We start from the raw sequence: 23,386 nt of genomic DNA, 5'->3' as shown, positions 1-23,386 counted from the left end.
GTCATTTATGTATAGGAGAAAGAGAAGAGGGCCAAGGACACTTCCCTGTGGGACACCAACTGTAATTGGTTGTGCGGAAGAGCTTGCCCCATTTGCGTACACATATTGGCTTCTGTTGCTGAGGTAAGACTTGAGGTAGTTGAGGGAGTGCCCTCTAATACCATAGTGTGACAATTTTACGTGGAGCAAGTCATGGTCAACTGTATCAAAAGCTTTACGTAAGTCAATGAAGATCCCCAGTGGGACTTCTTTTTTCTCTATTGCAGTGTATATATGTTCTAGCATGTGTATAATAGCATCATTAGTATTTTTATTAGGCCTGAATCCAAATTGGCAGGGGTTGAGAATGTTTTGGGAGATGAGGTAGGAGTAGATTCGTTTATGAATTAATTTTTCGAAGATTTTTGAGAGAGGGTGTAAATTGGATATTGGCCTATAGTTATTCAACTCTGTTTGGTCTCCTCCTTTATGGATCGGGGTGACCCTTGCTATTTTGAGAACTGTAGGGAAGGTGGAGGATTCAATGGATTTGTTAGAGAGTGTTGCAATGATTGGTGATAGTACTTGTGACGCTTTTTTGTATATAAAGGGTGGTAAGGTATTTAAATCTCCTGCCTTGTTTTTCAGTGCGTTGATAATAAGGGAGACTTCGTATGGGTTAGTCGGAGCTAGGAACAGTGTGTTCGGGTAGTTGCCAGTGAGGTAGTCATTTGGTGGGGTATCTGAGCTTGGGATTTTATTGGCAAGGTTTTGACCTATAGTGGAGAAGAAATCATTGAGTCTGTTTGCTGTTTCTGTTGGTGGGAGTTAGGGTTCATCTGATTTTGCTAATTTTATTTCGCTATGTCGTGATATCTTTTTTGTTCCCAGAATTTCTGATAGGGTCTTCCAGGTCTTTTTTATATCACCTCGTAAGTTGGATAATCTGTTCTCATAATACAATTTTTTTGCCCTTCTTATCAGGCTGGTTAGGATTGACGTGTAACGTTTTGTTTGGTCTCTGGTTATGTGACCCATTCTGTACTGTTTTTCATATCGGTGTTTTGTATTTATGGATTTGAGAATGCTGGGTGTTAGCCAGGGACTGTTCAGTCTCTTAGCTGTCATCTGTTTAGTTTTTTTAGGGCAGTGCTTGTTATAAAGGTATTGGGTCTTTTTTAGAAAATTATTAAAACATTCGTCAACATCTGTATAGATATCTAGCTCAGTGTGCCAGTCAATGTTTGTTACTGCTGTTGTGAAGTTATTAATGGCTGCCTCATTGTGAAGTCTGAAGGTGACTTTAGTAGTGTCTTGGGGTATTTTACCAAAGTTGTTATGAGGAAAGTAGGGTAGTGGTCTGTGGTATTATCTGTAATTATGCCTGATTTTAAAGGGGATATGGTGTTGGTCCAGATGTGGTCAAGTAGGGAAACACTAGTCTCTGTAACTCTTGTAGGTTTTGTTACTGTTGGTAGCAACATGCAGTTACTCATTGTGTTTGTGAATTCAGTAACGTGTGGGTCCTGGTCTTGCAGGAGATTTATATTGAAGTCACCTGAGAGTAGTAAGTGATCTTTGTTCATGCGTGCATCAGTTATCATACTTCCTAGGTTTTGACTAAATTGGCTAATGTTTGATTGTGGAACTCTGTAGATGTTTATCACTGTGAGAGGTTTTTGTAGGTATTTGGATTTGAATTTAGCTATTATATATTCCCCATGTTCATCCCTTGTGCAAGTATTAGTGATACATTCTAGTTGGTCTGAGTAGTATATAGCAGTGCCACCCCGTTGTTGGTCTGACCTACAGTTGTGTATGGCTGTGTAACCAGGAATGGCATAGACATCTGTAGTATCAGGCTTTAGCCAGGTTTCAGCTAGTGTAATGATGGACATATTGGCATGCAAGGAATTTAGTAATGCTAGGAGGTCATCATAATGCTTGCTTAAAAATCTGATATTGTAGTTAAATATAGTTATGTTGTTGTTGGCTCTGAGAAGTGCCTTTGATTGTTCTGCAGTGTAGTAATTACAGTAACTGTTTGAATCATTTAAGTCATTAAATAAGAGGTTGGTATCAGGATCAATGCTTGTAATCATAAGATTTGTAGTGAATCTATAGTTAGAATTAAGTAAAAAATAAAGAAAATATTCTAAAGCTAAAAAAAAAAAATAGCACCTGAATTATTTAACAAATGTAAAAATAATGAGCTAAGGTAGTTTTTTAAAGCTAAAATAAAGGAGACAATATAAAAGGGACTAAAATAATTTGTGGTGAACAAATAAAGTGATGATCAAATAATGGAGCTTGGGAATATGATAGTAGGTAGTACTTTAAAGGTATTTCTTTAAAGTTAGAATTATAATATAAAATTATAATATAAAAGGGACTAATATAAGTTGTGGTGAACAATAAAGTGGTAATCAAATAAATGAGCTTTGGAGTATAATGGCAAAATAGTGAACTTATTAACTTTAGCACCTGAGAATAGCACCTTGATTATTTTAACAATTGTGAATATATGAGCTAAGGTAGTTATATAAAGCTAAAATAAAGGAAAAAAAATTATATAAGGGACTACAATTAAGTAATGGTAAACAAGTTAAATGGACAGATAGTCACTATGAAATAATATTGGTTTAGGAGTAAGATCTGATTTGTAATATTAAATAAGTTGAGCAGTTTATTGCACAATAAAAAGTAAAAAAAAATGAGGTAGTTGGTACTAGCTAGCAAAAGATAGTTTTGGTACTTGCAAAAAAGTAATTGGAATATACACTAATTGCACACAATAAAAAGTGACTAAAAAAACAAGTAGTGGTAAACAAAATTAAATGGACAGGTAAGAACAATGAATAATATTAATTTGGAGTAAGATTTGACTTGTAACATAAAATTATGAGCAATTAATAGCAGTAAGAAAGAAGTAAAAAAGTATTGGAGGTAGTTAGCATTAGCTTGTGATGAAAAAAATAATAAAAATAATAATGCACAATATAATAGTAACGTACACTATATGCACCACACGTATATATGTATTAAGGGCACTTATCTAATCTGTTACAGAAATGACAGCTTTTCTAAGGAAGGTAGAGAAATCGTGTTCGTTTGAGATAGTATATTGTTGTCCTGTTGATGTTTTCCTTACTAGTATTTTCCCATCTCGCGTGAAACACTGATGTATTTTGTTTTCTTGTTTAAGTTTTCTCAGCCTGAACAGAAGGTTTTGACGTTTTCTTGTTAGACACTCATTTATGTACACTCCATTTTTCATTGTAATTGCTGATTTAATTAGGTCCTTTCTTTTATCGTATGAATGAAGTCTGATCATTATACTGTGTTTACTTCCTGGTTTTCCTAACAAACGTGTTTCTTTGATTTCATTGTTTTGCACGATGACTTGTACGTGGTCCTGTATTATCCTGACAGCAGTTTCTTTGCACTGAGCTTGTGTTATGTCACTAGGAATGTGTGGACTGTTTATTATAACTGCATCAGACAACTTATCTTGTTCACTTTTGTCGTCTTGGAAATCAAGGTATTCATTTAGTCGAATGTGCATGTTCTGATTCCAGTCCTTGATTGCTTCTTCAACCTTCATATTTATTGTAGTTATTTGTTCGGTGTGACTGGCTATAGCTGCTTTCAGAGTATTTTCTGTGTCAACACTTCCCGATGTAATCTTCTCTTCAAGGTTTTGGATCTTGTTCTCGAGGTTGGTTATCTTGGATTCTCGTCGCTCGAGTGTTGCTTTGATATCTTTGATTTCGTTTTCTAGAGCAACGATGTAGTCCTTGATATTGTCAGGAATAATCATACCTGAGTAATCATGGGTGAATCCTTTGAAGGGAGTGGAGTTGGAGGGGGAGTCAGCCATGTTTGTAAGTAATTGTAAGTAATAAATATTAAAACACTGGCTCTCTTGGATAGTCCACCCAAGAATACAACTAATTTAGAAGTGACAGAAATAATAAGCATCATCAGGGTTCCTCATTTGCTCAGGTACTAAATACAGTGGACCCTCTCTTTTCATTGATCTCCATTATCGCCGATTTCCGTTTTCGCCGAGTTTTTTCGCGAAAACATTGGTTCTGTATTCATCGATTTCATCTGTTTTCTTCAATGGTATGGAACCTGTCCAGTGCCCAGCGTGCACACAAAGCCACTTCCCACACGCATTCTCAGGAAGTGTCGTGTTGTTTCTTGGTGAGTGAACATATCCTGTAAGGTCATACAAAACATTTCATAATAATCCATTGTTTTTGGCACTTGTTTATTGTGTGTGACTGCTAAATAAGCCACCATGGACCAAAACAAAGCTTCTAGTGCCAGCCCTTTGGTAAAGAATGTGAGAAACATGATAGAATTCAAGAAAAGGTTTGTAGAAAAATATGAAAGTGGTGGTGGTAGAGGGTGGTAGTGGTTGTAATGGTGGTAGAGGGTGGTAGTGGTTGTGATGGTAGTAGTTGTGATGGTGGTAGAGGGTGGTAGTGATGGTGGTAGAGGGTGGTAGATGGTGGTAGTGATGGTGGTAGATGGTGGTAGTGATGGTGGTAGAGGGGGTAGTGGTTGTGATGGTAGTAGTTGTGATGGTGGTAGAGGGTGGTAGTGATGGTGGTAGATGGTGGTAGTGATGGTGGTAGAGGGGGTAGTGGTTGTGATGGTGGTAGAGGGTGGTAGTGATGGTGGTAAAAGGTGGTATCGGTAGTGATTGTGGTAGAAGGTGGTAGAGGGTGGTTGTGATGGTGGTAGAGGGTAGTAGTGGTTGTGATGGTGGTAGAGGGTGGTAGTGGTTGTGATGGTGGTAGAGGGTAGTAGTGATGGTGGTAGAGGGTGGTAGTGGTTGTGATGGTGTTAGAGGGTGGTAGTGATGGTGGTAGAGGGGGGTAGTGGTTGTGATGGTGGTAGAGAGTGGTAGTGGTAGTGATGGTGGTAGAAGGTGGTAGTGATGGTGGTAGAGGGTGGTTGTGATGGTGGTAGAGGGTAGTAGTGATCATGATGGTGGTAGAGGGTTGTAGTGGTTGTGATGGTAGAGGGTGGTAGTGGTTGTGATGGTGGTAGAGGGTGGTAGTGGTAGTGATGGTGGTAGAGGGTGGTAGGGGTAGTGATGGTGGTAGATGGTGGTGGTGATGGTGGTAGAGGGTGGTGGTGATGGTGGTAGAGGGTGGTGGTGATGGTGGTAGAGGGTGGTTGTGATAGTAGTAGAGGGTGGTAGTGGTTGTGATGGTGGTAGTGATGGTAGTAGAGGGTGGTAGTGGTTGTGATGGTGGTAGAGGGTGGTTGTAATGGAGATTTGTGCAATGTGGAGCAGGATGAAAAGATTCATAGCATTAAAAAACAAAGGGAAGTGACCCAGGATAAGGACTTGGTACCTAGAGTTCGTATGGAGGTGGATTCCCCTTCCAAAGGATAACCTCTGTTCCCTCTCCCCTCCTCCCTGTCTTCCATACACCAAGAGTCTTCAATATAAGAAAGTATCATGTTGAATGTTCACTCTTTTCTGCGTGTAAATTTATACTTAACCCTTAAATGGTCCAAACAGATCGACGTTCAAATCCGTAGTGCTCCAAAAGTAGATCTACGTTTTTTTTTTTTTTACATATTTTCAAAAATAACAAAAAAAAGTAGATAAAAGTTTTTTTTACACATTTTCAAATGTAAAACAAGAAAGAAGATCTACATTTTTTTACATACTTTCAAATGTTGAAAAAACGTATACATATATACGTGTGGGCCATTTAAGGGTTAACCTAAAAAAAATTTTTGTTGTTGTACTTTTGGGTGTCTGGAACGGATTAATTGGATTTACGTTATTTCTTATGGGGAAAATGGTTTCAGTTTTCGCCGATTTTTGTTTTCACCAGTCTGTCTGGAATGTATTGAAGAAAAAAACTGAGGGTCCAGTGTTCTACAAATGATGTAGTTTTGGCAATAAATATTGAGAACCAAAACAGCCATTGTGATTCTATATTTGTCGCCATTATTATTATAATCAAAAGGAAACTTCCAAAGGGGGTATTGAAAAGTTAGATGCTAGATGAACATGTAAAGGGGGCAACTGAAGAGAAGACGAGTGATTGAAGACTAAGAAAAAAGGGATGGAGTAAACAGGGGCAGCAAAGAAATGATGGACTTCTGCTAACGTTCATTACTATCCTGTATGTAGAAGGATCGTGAAGGTCATGAGTGGACAAAATAGCGGAGGGAATGAGCATCACGACGATCATTCAAGGATGGGACATCTGCTTCTGCATAGAGGCTCTCAACAGGTGAGGAGTGAAAAGCACCTAGACATAAACATAATCCCTGATGATGGATAGGATCGAGTTTTGAAAGAGTTGCAGGAAAGGCCGCAGAACATATCTGGTCATCATAATGTAGGTTCGATAAAATTAGGGCTGAATGCAGTCGAAGGGGGGTTCGACAATTCTCCCCCCCCCATGAAGGATGAGCAAGGGTTTTAACCCTTTCAGGGTCCGTCCCGTTGATCTACGGCTTTACGTTCAGGGTCCAAACCGTAGATCTACGTCATGAGCTCAGCTCACTCTGATAAACTGTGAGTGGTACATTTGGGCCTAGATATGAGAGAATACATATATGTGGTATGTGTGCACCACATAAAACAAATCCTGCAGCACACTGTGTATAATGAGAGAAAAAACTGAAATCATGATTTTTCGATTAAAACAGCGACTTTGCAGTGTTTTTTCGTATGTTTTTTATAGTTCTATTTGCGATTTCTTGGTCTCATTTGATAGAATGGAAGACATATTGCAGAAATAGAGATGATTTTGATTGGTTTTAGCACTGGAAATGACTTGAAACTGAGCTCAAAGTAGCGGAAATGTTAAATTTTTGCCAATATTCAAGAGTAAATAAACGACCTCACACGTCTAATACACGCCAGCTGGTGGGTCTAATATACATTCACAAATATGGTGATGATATTTATACAATTATTACAGTATTGCATAACAGTAAATCTTCTATTTTATGGTGTGAATAAAAATTCATTATGTGAATAAAAAATAAAAATGGAATTTATTTGTAAAGCCTCAAAACGTAACTAATGAACAGAAAAAGTGTTAGTTTAGTTCCAGGAATACCTACATTGTTTATTCTGGACCCTATTTTGAAATTGGAATATTTTGAACTTTGTGTTAAATTGGCCAAATTAACAATTTCCGATCACTTTATTTTATAGTTGAAACAGTTGACTTGGTGATTTCTTGCACTCAATCGATAGAATAGAAGTAATACTAGTGAAATAGCTAAGAATTTGGTTGACTGGAATAATGTAATTGGCCTAAAATGGGAGTCAAAGTCGGCAAAATCGCTGATTCGTAAATATCGCTGACACATCAAAATTCGCGAGAGCATAATTTCGTCAATTTTCCATCAAATTTCGTACTTTTTGTTTTATTACCTTCACAAAAAGAATCTCTACCATTTCATAAGAAAAAAATAAATTTTTTTTTTTGAAAATTCTTGGACACTGGGGCACCACTTCAGATTTGGGCCTTGGACCCTGAAGGGGTTAAGAAGGTTTAGCTGGCTGTGGCAAGTTGCTTTCAAGAAGGTAATATGAGGTTTCCAAGACAACCGGTGGTCAAATAGTAGGCTAAGAAATCTGATTGTATTACATTCAGGGATTTGTGAGCCAAACAGGTACAATGGAGTATCAGGGACAGTTGAATGTCTAGTGAAAGTAATTGTGTTTTAGCACTAGAAAATTTAAACTCATGAGTAGTGTCCCAATGGGAAACACTGTTGACAGCATTCTGGAGTGAGGCTGCTACTATGCAACAGTCAGCACCTGCACAACTTAGAGCAAAATCATCAACATAGAGTGATGACCAAATATTAGATGGGAGAACAGATGTCAGATCATTTATAGCAAGGAGAAAAGGGTGGTGCTAATGACATATCCCTGAGGAACACCTTCAGCTTGGAGAAAGTCTGGAGAAAGCAAATTATTAACCCAAACACAGAAATGTCTCTCAGATAAGAAGTTTGCAAGAAAAAATGGCAGATTGCCTCGGAGGCCTAAGGAGTGAGCTTGGACCCAATTGTTATATCTCCAAGTAGTGTCATATGCCTTTTCCAGATCAAAAAAGACTGCTATAATGGATTGGTTACTAACAAAGGCATTTTGAACATAGGTATCTAAACAGAGTAACGGGTCAATAGTAGAGCGGCCCTATGAAAGCCATATTGACGGGGGGAGAGACTATTGTGTCTCTAAATACCACATCAGATGTCTATTCACCAGACCTTACATCACCTTGCAAACTGCACTGGTAACAGCAGTGGGACGATAGTGTGAGGCATCATGTCCTGAAGTACCTGATTTATGAAAATGTAGAACTATGGCAGATTTCCACATCTGGGGAAGAACTCCTTGAGACCAAATAAGATTGAAAAGACATAAGAGGACTGTAAGGGCTGACAGATGCAAATGCTCCATGCAAATATGAATGCTATCAGGCCCAGCTTCCGATGATCGGCAAGCGGAAAGTATGGACTCTAGTTCTAGAAGTGTAAAAGGCACATTATAGGGCACAAATGTTGCACATGGGTTATTATCGAGGTTTTTGATATTTCCTCGACCATTTGTGGCCACATCCACCTCAAAGCCACTAAACTTGGGGCCAACATCACTTTCCTCTTAAAATGGGAGTGTTAATATGACATGACATCAGTGAATCCTTGGTGTTTGCCGCGCTGTTTTCTCTAGCTGGCGCTCGATTTAACTGGTGCTCCCGCAAGGTACTAAGTGGTCCCAGATGTTTTTAGTACTGCGCACACCAAGTGTTAAGACCCATTCTATTCTGACCAGGCATCTCAGGCCAGTCGTGCCAAATTTGGAGGCAGGAAAAATAAAACGTATATGCACGTTTGGGGCGCTAGCAGTAAGAACATATATATACGTCTGGACCATTTAGGGGTTACAACCAACATTGCGTGGTATTTTCGTATGGTATTTATGGTTGTATTCTTATTTTCTTGGTCTCATTTGATAGAGTGGAAGATTACAGAAATGGAGATGGTTTTGATTGGTTTCACGATGAAAAGTACCTTGAAACTGAGCTCAAAGTAACAGAAATGTTTGATTTTTGGCGATGTTCAATAGTAAACAAATAATGTCACTCTCCAATACGTGTTCAACTGGTTAGTCTAATACGCACTCATGAATGGGTTGACATTATTTATAGACTTATTATAATAATGCAGTAGCCTGCATAACAGTAAATCTTCTATTTATTGTGAGAATAAAAATTCAAAATGGAAAGCAAGAGTAATATAAGAAGGGGCTGGAGACATGGCTAATGAACAGAGAAAATGTTATTTTAGCACCAGGAATGTCTGCCTTGTTTATTCTGGACCCTATTTTGAAATTGGCGTCTTTTGAAATTGGCCAAATTGCCAATTTCTGACCACTTTATTAGATAGTTCAAATAGGTAAATGGACAGCTTCTTGTACTCAGTCGATAGAACAAATGGAGTTCTAGTGAAATAGCTGTGATTTTAGTCGACTGGAACAATGGAATTGGCTGAAAATAAGGCTCAAAGTGGGCAAAATCGCCAATGTGTAAATATCACCGAAAGCGCTAACTTCGCGTTAGCGTAATTTCGTAAGCTTTCCATCAGATTTTTGTACTTTTGGTGTCATTACCATTGGGAAAAGATTATCATTTCATAAGATTTTTTTTTTTTTTTTTTTTTTTTTGACAGAGTAAGTGAGGGATCAGGGGTCTCGACACTGAAAGGGTTAATGATCTTGGTCATTTAGGTGTGAGACCGGAGTTGGTCTGACTTGAGATGGGCGGGTGATCCGAGAACCATCGCACTGTAAAGGGAGAAGCTAGAAGCATGGTCAAAGAAGTGTGGAGGTCTGATTATCAAGGGAGTCAGGTGGAATCTCGGCACCTGGAACTGGTGATGAAACGGCACCAGCAGAAGATAGAGGGGCATTAGAAAGGTCCGAAGAATGGTCAAATACAGTGGACCCCCGAGTTTCGTGATTAATCCATTCCAGAGAGTCTGCCAACTGGCAAAATTCACGACTGGCGAATCTATTTTCTCCATAAGAAATAATAGAAACTCAATTAATCCGTTTCAGACAGCCAAAAGTATTAACAAAAAATCTTTTTTTTAAAGATTAAATACAGATTTACATACAGAAAACAATGACATATAAATATAAAGCACTAATAAAATGGATAAATGAACATTTAACATCACACTTAACCTTTATTGATTCTTGTTGGTGTAGGAGGTAGGTAGGAGGCAAGAGGAAGGCAAGTTTATTATGCTTCAATATGACGCTAATATCATCTCTACGGCTTATTTATCTATCACAATTCATCTAATTTGACATTATAAACAATATTAATAACATAGAAACATGATATATATTCTAGAATGAATAAAATACATAGCAGCATATGTGTAAAGTACCCAGGATAATCCAAAAAATTCAAGAGTGACATATTTCCTTTGGTGTCCTTTTATATTTACACTTATATTAAGTTTTATACTTACGCTTTTATATTTACACTTACCTTGGAGGAGATGTTAGTTTAATTAGTTAGTTTGAGGAAGGAGATGTTGGCAGAGGTTTAGGGTGGTGGAAGAAAGGGCGGTGTATGTTCACCAGTCCTATACACATCCAAGAACATTGGAGAGTTACTCTCATGTTGTTTTTCTACCGCTTACTCGCTTAACTTACTTGCACACTGTTCATTCTACACTTTATCGCTGGCTGAGCTATAGCCTTTATTGATACCTGCTGCTTTAGTATCATACATATTGTAGAATCACTGAATCAGTGCAGAAGGCGCATTCTCCCCTCTCTCTTCCTCCTCTACTTTAGTACTTTGCTATGAGTTTTTTCTTGAATTCTGTCGTGTTTCTCACCTTCTTTACCAAAGGGCTGGCACTAGAAGCTTTCTTTGGGCCCATGGTGGCCCAAAGAAAGCTGCAAACACAAAAAATAATTAATTATTATGAAATGTGTTGTATGAACCCGTGGGGTGATGGTCACATGCTGGTAAACAATGGCACACTGAGTGTGAATAGTGCGGGAGATTGGCTTTGTGTGTGTGCTAACAGGCAGACACGTACCAGAAGGTCGCCGAATCACGAACCACAAAGCTAAATTTTGCCGAAAAAACTTGCTGAAAGTCGGATTTCATGAAAGTCGCGGCCACCGAACGGCGGGGGTCCACTGTAATGAGGTAGGGTCAGAACAGGGTGTGGTAGCAAAAAAGGGCCCCGGGAGGAGCTTGGTCATGGATTTGGGACTCCATGGTTATGTCACTTCTTTCTTTTTTGTTTTTTAGAAAAAAGAAAAAGGGAAAGAAAAAAAAAAGAATGAAAGGGGGGGGGGGGAACATGGAGGGATAGCTCCTAGGACGAATGAAAGGGCCCTAAATTCCCCTCCGCGCCCAAGAAGAACCCAGCACCATGAGTAGTGCAGATGTGGCATGGAACCTTTGCCATACCCTACCCTTCATACCAGTAAACCAGCAATCTGAGATAGCAGCCTCACATCTACCGAGCCACCTCAGTGGACAAAAGAGAGGGCGTCCTGATACCCGCCACAAAGCATACCTCCTTTGGCCACCACCTCCCGGAATCCGACACACAGCCTCCAGAATTACACCCATCACCTGAAAGACACCCAAAGCTGCCCCCCAAGAACCGAAGAGGAAATGGGACATCCCCAGTTGATCCAGATTCCATGGCAAACTACACTACCAAGGACCTCAATGGAATGGGTTGGACCGTGGTACCCTTCCCTTCCCCCTACCTAGGAACTAGACTGCCTGAGGGAAGAACCCCAAAGGTTGAAAACAGGAAGGGGATAGAGGGATGGTTAAAGGAGGAAAGGGAGGGGAGGGATGGGGAGGATTGGATAGGGAAGGGGGGTAATTAGGTTCGGTCTGAGGAAGACGACCGAAAGGTCCAATTCCTCAGACCAGTAGCCTCTTTACCACGACAAGGAGCTCCCCTTAAAGAGGATATTTGTTGCCAAATGCAACTTCCTAACAGTTCAAGGAACAGTTATTGAAAACTGATTACTGTCTGGAAAATTTCCAACTCCAGCACCAAATATCTTGCTGCTTGGTATTGTTTTACTGGGATATTCACTTTAGAATGATCCTCGGACACCTGTGACCACAGGCAAGGATACAGCCATTCAACTGGGTTAAATGGTTTGCTGCATATTTCAGTTTAAGACATACAAAATGGAAGAATGTAACAAAGACAGAGATAGAAAATTTGTTGGGTTCTGTCTCCTGAGTCACTAAGGTCAACAGCGGAAGTACCAATCTTCCTATTCTAAATATAGCGTTAAATGATCGCATTACTTCAGTTACACGATACTAACAAGTTGATGAACAAGACACATGTTTAACACATGGTTATGAAATCTGGCAAACCTAACATAGTTGGAGTAAATGTCTTATTAGTTTCATGTGTCCGTTATTCTAATGTAATGTTGATAATTTTTCTTTTGAACACTCATCACTAGTATTTTGAATGCAATTCAGTTCATTAATTACCTCATTGTAAACCATTGAATCTCAACAAGATTCACTGATGCCCACCAAGTGATCAAAGAAGCAAACTTATGCCTCAAGTCATTTTTAATAGCCATTTCAAACACCATTAAACAAAAAGGTAGCTTCGTCATTTCGGGGGGTATTTGATTGAGGTGTATAAATGGAAGACAGGAATAAATGAAGGGGATATAAATAACATGCTTAAAATACCTAACCAAGACAGGACTTAAAGCAGTGGGTTCAAGTTGTAAAAATTTAGATTTAGAAAGGATATAGGAAAGCATTGGTTTGGTGATAGATTTTCTTGACAAGTGGAACACTCCTGACTAGCATCATTGAAGCAAAATCTTGGGCAGCTTTAAAGATGGGTTAGACAAGTACACGAGTAGGTATGAGTTGGACCTGCCTAATATGAACCCGTAGGCCTGCTGCAATACTCCTTATGTTCTAGATAATTCCTGTGCTTATCCTGAACTGTTGAAGGATTTGAACTCAAATGTTAAGGTGTTTCTTTACCACCAAATATGTACATCACTTGATACAGCCACTAGATCAAGGAGTAATAGTCATTTAAGTGTATCTACACACATGCTGAGTGGTGCTGAAAGTATTTGCAGTAATGGACAGTGATTGGAGTGCCAGAGTTCTGGCATAAATTCAACATTTCAGATACCTAATCTCATGTCAAAGGTTCATGGGATAATGTGCCGAAATCAACAATGCAGTGTGAAGAAAATTACGGCCTGGTGTGGTAAATATTTTCAGAGGATTTCTTTCAGTTGAGTATAGTCGAGGAAATTGTTCAGCTGGCAAGGAGATTGCCAGGTGAGGAATCTGAAGACATGCAGCCAGATGTCAATGAACTATTAAAGATGGGGAAGAAAGAAGTCCAAAAGAAATGTTGGCAGAGTTGAATTTCCAGACAGAAGGTACTCTTAACAGTTAAAGAGGATGAGGAAGAAGAGCCTGCAAAGAAACAGTCAACACTTTCAACAGTTAAATGTCCCATTCCATGTTGCTACTAAGCTTCCAGACTTTCACATATCTAGAAGTGCTGTTCTAAAATGGATGCAGGACCAAGCAATGATGCTCTACCACTAGCTGTATTATTATTATTATTTTTTTCTTTAACAAGTCGGTCGTCTCCCACCGAGGCAGGGTGACCCAAAAAGAAAGAAAATCCCCAAAAAGAAAATACTTTCATCATCATTCAACTCTTTCACCTCACTCACACATAATCACTGCTTTTGCTGAAGTGCTCAGAACACAACAGCTTAGAAGCATATACGTATAAAGATACACAACATATCCCTCTAAACTGCCAATATCCCGAACCCCTCCTTTAGAGTGCAGGCATTGTACTTCCCATTTACAGGACTCAAGTCCGGCTATATAAAAATAACCAGTTTCCCTGAATCCCTTCACTAAATATTACCCTGCTCACACTCCAACAGATTGTCAGGTCCCAAATACCATTTGTCTCCATTCACTCCTATCGAACACGCTCATGCACACCTGCTGGAAGTCCAAACCCCTCGCCCACAAAACCTCCCTTATCCCTTCCTTCCAACCTTTTCGAGGATGACCCCTACCTCACCTTCCTTCCCCTACAGATTTAAATGCTCTCCATGTCATTCTATTTTGATCCATTCTCTCTAAATGACCAAACCACTTCAACAACCCCTCTTCAGCCCTCTAATACTTTTATTAACTCCACACCTTCTAATTTCCACACTCCGAATTTTCTGCATAATATTTACACCACGCATTGCCCTTAGACAGGACATCTCCACTGCCTCCAACCGCCTCCTCGCTGCTGCATTCACAACCCAAGCTTCACACCCATATAAGAGTGTTGGTACTACTATACTTTCATACATTCCCTTCTTTGCCTCCATAGATAATGTTTTTTGTCTCCAAATATACCTCAATGCACCACTCACCTTTTTTCCTTCATCAATTCTATGATTACCCTCATCCTTCATAAATCCATCTGCTGACACGTCAACTCCCAAGTACAGTGGACCCCTGCATACCGTACGCATCGCATACCGTACAATCCGCATACCGCTCGCTTTTTTCACAAAAATTTTGCCTCGCATACTGCCCAAAAACCCGCTCATCCGAGATGCGTCCAATGTGCGCCCTCAGCCAGCCTCACATGTTCTGCCGGTGGCATTGTTTACCAGCCAGCCTCCGCGGTAATATCCAAGCATACAATCGGAATATTTTGTATTATTACAATGTTTTCGGTGCTTTATCTGGAAAATAAGTGACCATGGGCCCCAAGAAAGCTTCTAGTGCCAACCCTACAGGAATAAGGGTGAGAATTACTATAGAGATGAAGAAAGAGATCATTGATAAGTATGAAAGTGGAGTGCGTGTCGCCGACCTGGTCAGGTTGTACAAGAAACCCAAATCAACCATCGCTACTATTGTGGGCAACAGAAAGGCAATCAAGGAAGCTGTTCTTGCCAAAGGTTTAACTGTGTTTTCGAAACAGAGATCGCAAGTGATGGAAGATGTTGAGAGACTCTTATTGGTGTGGATAAATGAAAAACAGCTAGCAGGAGATAGCGTCTCTCAAGCGATAATAAGCGAAAAGGCTAGGAAGTTGCATGAGGATTTAATTAAAAAAATGCCTGCAACTAGTGATGATGTGAGTGAATTTAAGGCCAGCAAAGGTTGGTTTGAGAGATTTAAGAAGCGTAGTGGCATACATAGTGTGATAAGGCATGGTGAGGCTGCCAGTTCGGACCACAAAGCAGCTGAAAAATATGTGCAGGAATTCAAGAAGTACATAGACAGTGAAGGACTGAAACCTGAACAAGTGTTTAATTGTGATGAAACAGGCCTGTTTTGGAAGAAAATGCCAAGCAGGACCTACATTACTCAGGAGGAAAAGGCACTCCCAGGACATAAGCCTATGAAAGACAGGCTTACTTTGTTGATGTGTTCCAATGCTACTGGTGATTGCAAAGTGAAGCCTTTATTAGTGTATCACTCTGAAACTCCCAGACCGTTCAGGCAAAAGAATGTCCTCAAGGAGAATTTGTGTGTGCTGTGGAGGGCAAACAGTAAGGCATGGGTCACTAGGGACTTTTTCTATGACTGGTTACACCATGCATTTGCCCCCAATGTGAAAGATTACCTAACTGAAAAGAAATTAGAACTTAAGTGCCTCCTGGTGTTAGACAATGCCCCTGGTCATCCTACAGACGTGGCAGAGCGACTTTATGGGGACATGAAATTCATTAAGGTGAAGTTTTTGCCTCCTAATACCACTCCTCTCCTGCAGCCCATGGACCAGCAGGTTATTGCAAACTTCAAAAAACTGTACACAAAAGCTCTGTTTGAAAGGTGCTTTGTAGTGACCTCAGAAACTCAACTGACTCTAAGAGAGTTTTGGAGAGAGCACTTTAATATCCTCAATTGTGTAAACCTTATAGGTAAGGCTTGGGAGGGAGTGACTAAGAAGACCTTGAACTCTGCTTGGAAGAAACTGTGGCCAGAATGTGTAGACAAAAGGGATTTTGAAGGGTTTGAGGCTAACCCTGAGAGGATTATGCCAGTTGAGGAATCCATTGTGGCATTGGGAAAGTCCTTGGAGTTGGAGGTTAGTGGGGATGATGTGGAAGAGTTGGTGGAGGAGGACAATGAAGAACTAACCACTGATGAGCTGATAGATCAACTTCAACAGCAAGAGGCCAGACCTGAGGAAACTGTTTCAGAGGAGGGGAGAGAGAAATTGAAGAAGTTGCCTACTACAAAGATTAAGGAAATCTGTGCAATGTGGCTGAAAGTGCAAACCTTTATGGATGAGAATCACCCTCACACAGCTATTGCAAGCCGTGCTGGTGATTATTACACTGACAATGTTGTGAAACACTTTAGGGAAGTCATAAAGGAACGAGAGGTACAGGCCACTATGGACAGATATGTTGTGCGAAAGAAGTCCAGTGACTCTGAAGCTGGTCCTAGTGGCATTAAAAGAAGAAGGGAAGTAACCCCAGAAAAGGACTCGACACCTCAAGTCTTAATGGAAGGGGATTCCCCTTCTAAACACTAACACTCTCTCTCCCCTCCTCCCATCCCATCAATCATCACCAGATCTTCAATAAAAGTAAGTGTCATGTAATTGTGCATGCCTTTTTCAGTTTGTGTGTATTAAAATTAACATTTCATGTGGTAAAGTTTTTTTTTTTCATACTTTTGGGTGTCTTGCATGGATTAATTTGATTTCCATTATTTCTTATGGGGAAAATTCATTCGCATACCGAACATTTCGCATAACAACCAGCCCTCTTGCACGGATTAAAGTCGCTATGCGGGGGTCCACTGTACATATCTGAAAACATTCACTTCTTCCATATTCCTCCTCCCCAATTTGATATCCAATTTTTCTTTATCTAAATCATTTGATACCCTCATCACCTTACTCTCTTCTATGTTCACTTTCAACTTTCTACCTTTACACACACTCCAAACTCGTCCACTAAACTTTGCAATTTTTCCTTAGTCTCCCATAAGCACAGTATCAAGAGCAAAAAGCAACTGTGTCACTTCCCGTTTTGTATTTGATTCCCCATAATTTAATCCCACCCCTCTCCCGAACACCCTACCATTTACTTCTTTTACAACCCATCTATAAATATATTAAACAACCATGGTGACATTACACATCCCTGTCTAAGACCTACTTTTACCAGGAAATAGTCTCCCTCTCTTCTACATACCCTAACCTGAGCCTCACTATCCTCATAAAAACTCTTTACAGCATTTAGTAACTTACCACCTATTCCATATACAGTGGACCCCCGGTTTACGATATTATTTCATTCCAGAAATATGTTCAGGTGCCAGTACTGACCGAATTTGTTCCCAAAAGGAATATTGTGAATTAGATTAGTCCATTTCAGACCCCCAAACATACACATACAAACGCACTTACATAATTGGTCGCATTGGGAGCTGATCGTAAATCGGGGGTCCACTGTACTTGCAACATCTGCCACATTGCTCCCCTATCCACTCTATCATATGCCTTTTCTAAATCCATAAATGCAATAATAACTTCCCTACCTTTATCTAAATACTGTTCACATATATGCTTCAATGTAAGCACTTGATCTACACATCCCCTACCTACTCTGAAACCACCTTGCTCATCCGCAATCCTACAGTCTGTCTTGCCTCTAATTCTTTCAATTATGACCCTACCGTACACTTTTCCTGGTATACTCAGTAAACTTATTCCTCTATAATTTTTACAATCTCTTTTGTCCCCCTTCCCTTTATATAAAGGGACTATACATGCTCTCTGCCAATCTCTAGGTACCTTTTCCTCTTTCATACATTTATTAAACAAAAATACCAACCACTCCAACACTATACCCCCCTCCCCCTGCTTTTAACATTTCTCTCATGATCCCATCAGTTCCAGCTGCTTTACCCCCTTTCATTCTACGTAATGCCTCACGCACCTCCCCCACACTCACATCCTGTTCTTCACTCTTAAAAGATGGTATACCTCCCTGTCCAGTGCATGAAATTACCGCCTCCCTTTCTTCGTCGACATTTAAAAGTTCCTCAAAATATTCTCGCCATCTACCCAAAACCTCCATCTCCCCATCTACTAACTCCCCTACTCTGTTTTTAACTGACAAATCCATTTGTTCCCTAGGCTTTCTTAACTTGTTTAACTCCAAAATTTTTCTTTATTTTCATTAAAATTTCTTGACAGTGCCTCTCCCATCTGCTCTCCTTTTGCACTCTCTTCACCTTTCTTTTACTCTCCATATACTCTACTCTTCTTATAACACTTCTGCTTTGTAAAAACCTCTCATAAGCTAATGTTTTCTATTTTATCACAACCTTTACTTCATCATTCCACCAATCACTTCTCTTTCCTCCTGCACCCACCCTTCTATAACCACAAACTTCTGCCCCACATTCTAATACTGCATTTTTAAAACTATTCCAACCCTCTTCAAACCCCCCCCCCCCACTGCTCATACTTGCACCAGCCCACCTTTCTGCCAATAGTTACTTATATCTCACCCAAACTTCCTCCTCCCTTAGTTTATACACTCTCACCTCCCTCTTACTTGTTGTTGCCATTTTCCTCTTTTCCCATCTACCTCTTACTCTAACTGTAGCTACAACTAAATAATGATCCGATATGTCAGTTGCCCCTCTGTAAACGTGTACAGCCTGGAGCCTACCCATCAACCTTTTATCCACCAATACATAATCTAACAAACTACTTTCATTATGTGCTACATCATACCTTGTATATTTATCCTCTTCTTCATAAAATGTGTATTACTTATTACTAAACCTCTTTCTACACATAGCTGAATTAAAGGTTCCCCATTTTCATTTACCCCTGGCACCCCAAATTTACCTACTACTCCCTCCACAACATTTTTTGCCCACTTTAGCATTGAAATCTCCAACCACCATTACTCTCACACTTGGCTCAAAACTCCCCATGCATTCACTCAACATTTCCCAAAATCTCTCTCTCTCTACACTTCTCTCTTCTGCAGGTGTATATACACTTACTATAACCCACTTTTCACATCCAACCTTTATTTTACTTCACATAATCCTTGAATTAATACATTTATAGTCCCTCTTTTCCTGCCATAACTTATCCTTCAACATTATTGCTACTACTTTAGCTCTAACTCTATTTGAAACCCCTGACCTAATCCCATTTATTCCTCTCCACTGAAACTCTCCCACCCCCATCCAGCTTCTTCTCATTCATAACATCTACAATCATCTCTTTCTTATCATTTGCACAACATCCACACACATTCAGACTTCCCACTTTGACAATTTTCTTGTTCTTATTCTTTTTAGTAATTATTACAGGAAAGGGGGTTACTAGCCTATTGTTCCCGGCATTTTAGTTGGCTTTTACAACATGCATGGCTTACAGAGGAAAGATTCTTATTCCACTTCCCCATGGATATAAAACTAAAAGTAATAAGACCAAGAACTATTAAGATAAAATCAAAGAAAACTCAGATGAGTGTGTATAAATAAACATGTACATGTATGTGTAGTGTGACCTAAGTATAAGTAGAAGTAGCAAGACGTACCTGAGATCTTGCATGTTTATGAGACAAAAAAGACACCAGCAATCCTACCATCATGTGAAACAATTACAGGTTTCCATTTTACACTCACTTGGCAGGATGGTAGTACCTCCCTGGGCAGTTGCTGTCTACCAACCTACTACTATAATGATTATTATTATTATCAAAACCAAGTGTTAAACCCACTAGGGTCATACAGCACTGCACCACTAGCTGTTATTATTATAATCAAAACTAAGTGCTAAACCATCAGGGCCATACAGTGATGCACCACTAGCTGTAATATTAAGATAAAGGTAGGGAAATTTTCGTTGCTTTTATGGATTTAGAAAAGGGATATGATAGGGTGGACAGGAGGGAAGGAAGGAGCAATGTGGCAGAAGTTGCAAGTTACTTGATGCTGTAAAGAGTTTATGAAGATAGGCTCAGGTTAGGGTATGTAGGAAAGAGGAAGATTACTCTCCAATAAAAGTAGGCCTTAGGGATGCGTTATGTCACCATGAGGTTGTAAAAGAAGTAAATGCTAGGGTGTTGGGGAGAGGGTAGGACTAAAATCTGCAGAATCTTGATACAAAATTGGAGGTGGTGATTACTTTTTGCTGATGATACTGTGCTTTTGGGAGATTTTGAAGAGAAGTTACAAAGGTTAGTGGACAAGTTTGAAAGGGTGTGTCAAGGAAGTTTAAAGTGAACATAGATAAGAGTAAGGTGATGATATCAAACGAATTAGGTAATGAAAAAACTGAATATCAGATTTGACGAAGTGATTATGTTTAGATATTTACAATTGGATGTGTCAGCGAATGGGTATATGAAAGACAAGGTAAATCACAGAATTGATGAAAGGAAAAAAAGTGAATGGTGCACTGAGGTATCTGTGGAAACAAAGAACATTAGCCATGGAGACAAAGAGGGAAATGCGAGTGTACAGTGACACTAACATAGTATGGATGTGAAGCATGGGTTGTAAGTGTTGCAGCAGGAGGTCAGTGGCAGTGATGTGTTTGAGGGCAATGTGTGTTGTAAATATTACACAGAGAATTCGTAGTTTGGAGATCAGGAGGAGAGTTATTAGAAGTATTATCCAGAGGGCTGAGGAGTGGTTGTTGAGGTGGTTTGGTCATTTAGAGAGGATAGACAAAAATAGGATGACTTGGAGGGTATATCAGTCTGTAGTGGAGAGAAGGCAAGGTAGGGGTCATCCAAGGAAACGATGGGCTAAAGGTTTTGTGTGCATGGGGTTTGGATATACAGCAGGCATATTTAACCCTTAACTGGTCCAAACAGTATATATACGTTTTTTCAACATCTGAAAGTATGTAAAAAAATATTTTTTTTTTTTTGTTTTACATGTGAAAACGTGTAAAAAAACTTTTATCTACATTTTTTTTGGTTATATTTGAAAATATGTAAAAAAAAGTAGATCTACTTTTGTTATTTATTATTTTTATTATCACACTGGCCGATTCCCACCAAGGCAGGGTGGCCCGAAAAAGAAAAACTTTCACCATCATTCACTCCATCACTGTCTTGCCAGAAGGGTGCTTTACACTACAGTTTTTAAACTGCAACATTAACACCCCTCCTTCAGAGTGCAGGCACTGTACTTCCCATCTCCAGGACTCAAGTCCGGCCTGCCGGTTTCCCTGAACCCCTTCATAAATGTTACTTTGCTCACACTCCAACAGCACGTCATGTATTAAAAACCATTTGTCTCCATTCACTCCTATCAAACACGCTCACGCATGCCTGCTGGAAGTCCAAGCCCCTCGCACACAAAACCTCCTTTACCCCCTCCCTCCAACCTTTCCTACGCCGACCCCTACCCCGCCTTCCTTCCACTACAGACTGATACACTCTTGAAGTTATTCTGTTTCGCTCCATTCTCTCTACATGTCCGAACCACCTCAACAACCCTTCCTCAGCCCTCTGGACAACAGTTTTGGTAATCCCGCACCTCCTCCTAACTTCCAAACTACGAATTCTCTGCATTATATTCACACCACACATTGCCCTCAGACATGACATCTCCACTGCCTCCAGCCTTCTCCTCGCTGCAACATTCATCACCCATGCTTCACACCCATATAAGAGTGTTGGTAAAACTATACTCTCATACATTCCCCTCTTTGCCTCCAAGGACAAAGTTCTTTGTCTCCACAGACTCCTAAGTGCACCACTCACTCTTTTTCCCTCATCAATTCTATGATTCACCTCATCTTTCATAGGCCCATCCGCTGACACGTCCACTCCCAAATATCTGAATACATTCACCTCCTCCATACTCTCTCCCTCCAATCTGATATTCAATCTTTCATCTCCTAATCTTTTTGTTATCCTCATAACTTTACTCTTTCCTGTGTTCACCTTTAATTTTCTTCTTTTGCACACCCTACCAAATTCATCCACCAATCTCTGCAACTTCTCTTCAGAATCTCCCAAGAGCACAGTGTCATCAGCAAAGAGCAGCTGTGACAACTCCCACTTTGTGTGTGATTCTTTATCTTTTAACTCCACGCCTCTTGTCAAGACCCTCGCATTTACTTCTCTTACAACCCCATCTATAAATATATTAAACAACCACGGTGACATCACACATCCTTGTCTAAGGCCTACTTTTACTGGGAAATAATTTCCCTCTTTCCTACATACTCTAACTTGAGCCTCACTATCCTCGTAAAAACTCTTCACTGCTTTCAGTAACCTACCTCCTACACCATACACTTGCAACATCTGCCACATTGCCCCCCTATCCACCCTGTCATACGCCTTTTCCAAATCCATAAATGCCACAAAGACCTCTTTAGCCTTATCTAAATACTGTTCACTTATATGTTTCACTGTAAACACCTGGTCCACACACCCCCTACCTTTCCTAAAGCCTCCTTGTTCATCTGCTATCCTATTCTCCGTCTTACTCTTAATTCTTTCAATAATAATTCTACCATACACTTTACCAGGTATACTCAGCAGACTTATCCCCCTATAATTTTTGCACTCTCTTTTATCCCCTTTGCCTTTATACAAAGGAACTATGCATGCTCTCTGCCAATCCCTAAGTACCTTACCCTCTTCCATACATTTATTAAATAATTGCACCAATCACTCCAAAACTATATCCCCACCTGCTTTTAACATTTCTATCTTTATCCCATCAATCCCGGCTGCCTTACCCCCTTTCATTTTACCTACTGCCTCACGAACTTCCCCCACACTCACAACTGGCTCTTCCTCACTCCTACAAGATGTTATTCCTCCTTGTCCTATACACGAAATCACAGCTTCCCTATCTTCATCAACATTTAACAATTCCTCAAAATATTCCCTCCATCTTCCCAATACCTCTAACTCTCCATTTAATAACTCTCCTCTCCTATTTTTAACTGACAAATCCATTTGTTCTCTAGGCTTTCTTAACTTGTTAATCTCACTCCAAAACTTTTTCTTATTTTCAACAAAATTTGTTGATAACATCTCACCCACTCTCTCATTTGCTCTCTTTTTACATTGCTTCACCACTCTCTTAACCTCTCTCTTTTTCTCCATATACTCTTCCCTCCTTGCATCACTTCTACTTTGTAAAAACTTCTCATATGCTAACTTTTTCTCCCTTACTACTCTCTTTACATCATCATTCCACCAATCGCTCCTCTTCCCTCCCGCACCCACTTTCCTGTAACCACAAACTTCTGCTGAACACTCTAACACTACATTTTTAAACCT

This window comes from Cherax quadricarinatus, chromosome 3 (genome assembly GCF_038502225.1).
Source record: "Cherax quadricarinatus isolate ZL_2023a chromosome 3, ASM3850222v1, whole genome shotgun sequence".
NCBI lineage: Eukaryota > Metazoa > Arthropoda > Malacostraca > Decapoda > Parastacidae > Cherax > Cherax quadricarinatus.
This window is presented reverse-complemented; position numbering follows the sequence as displayed.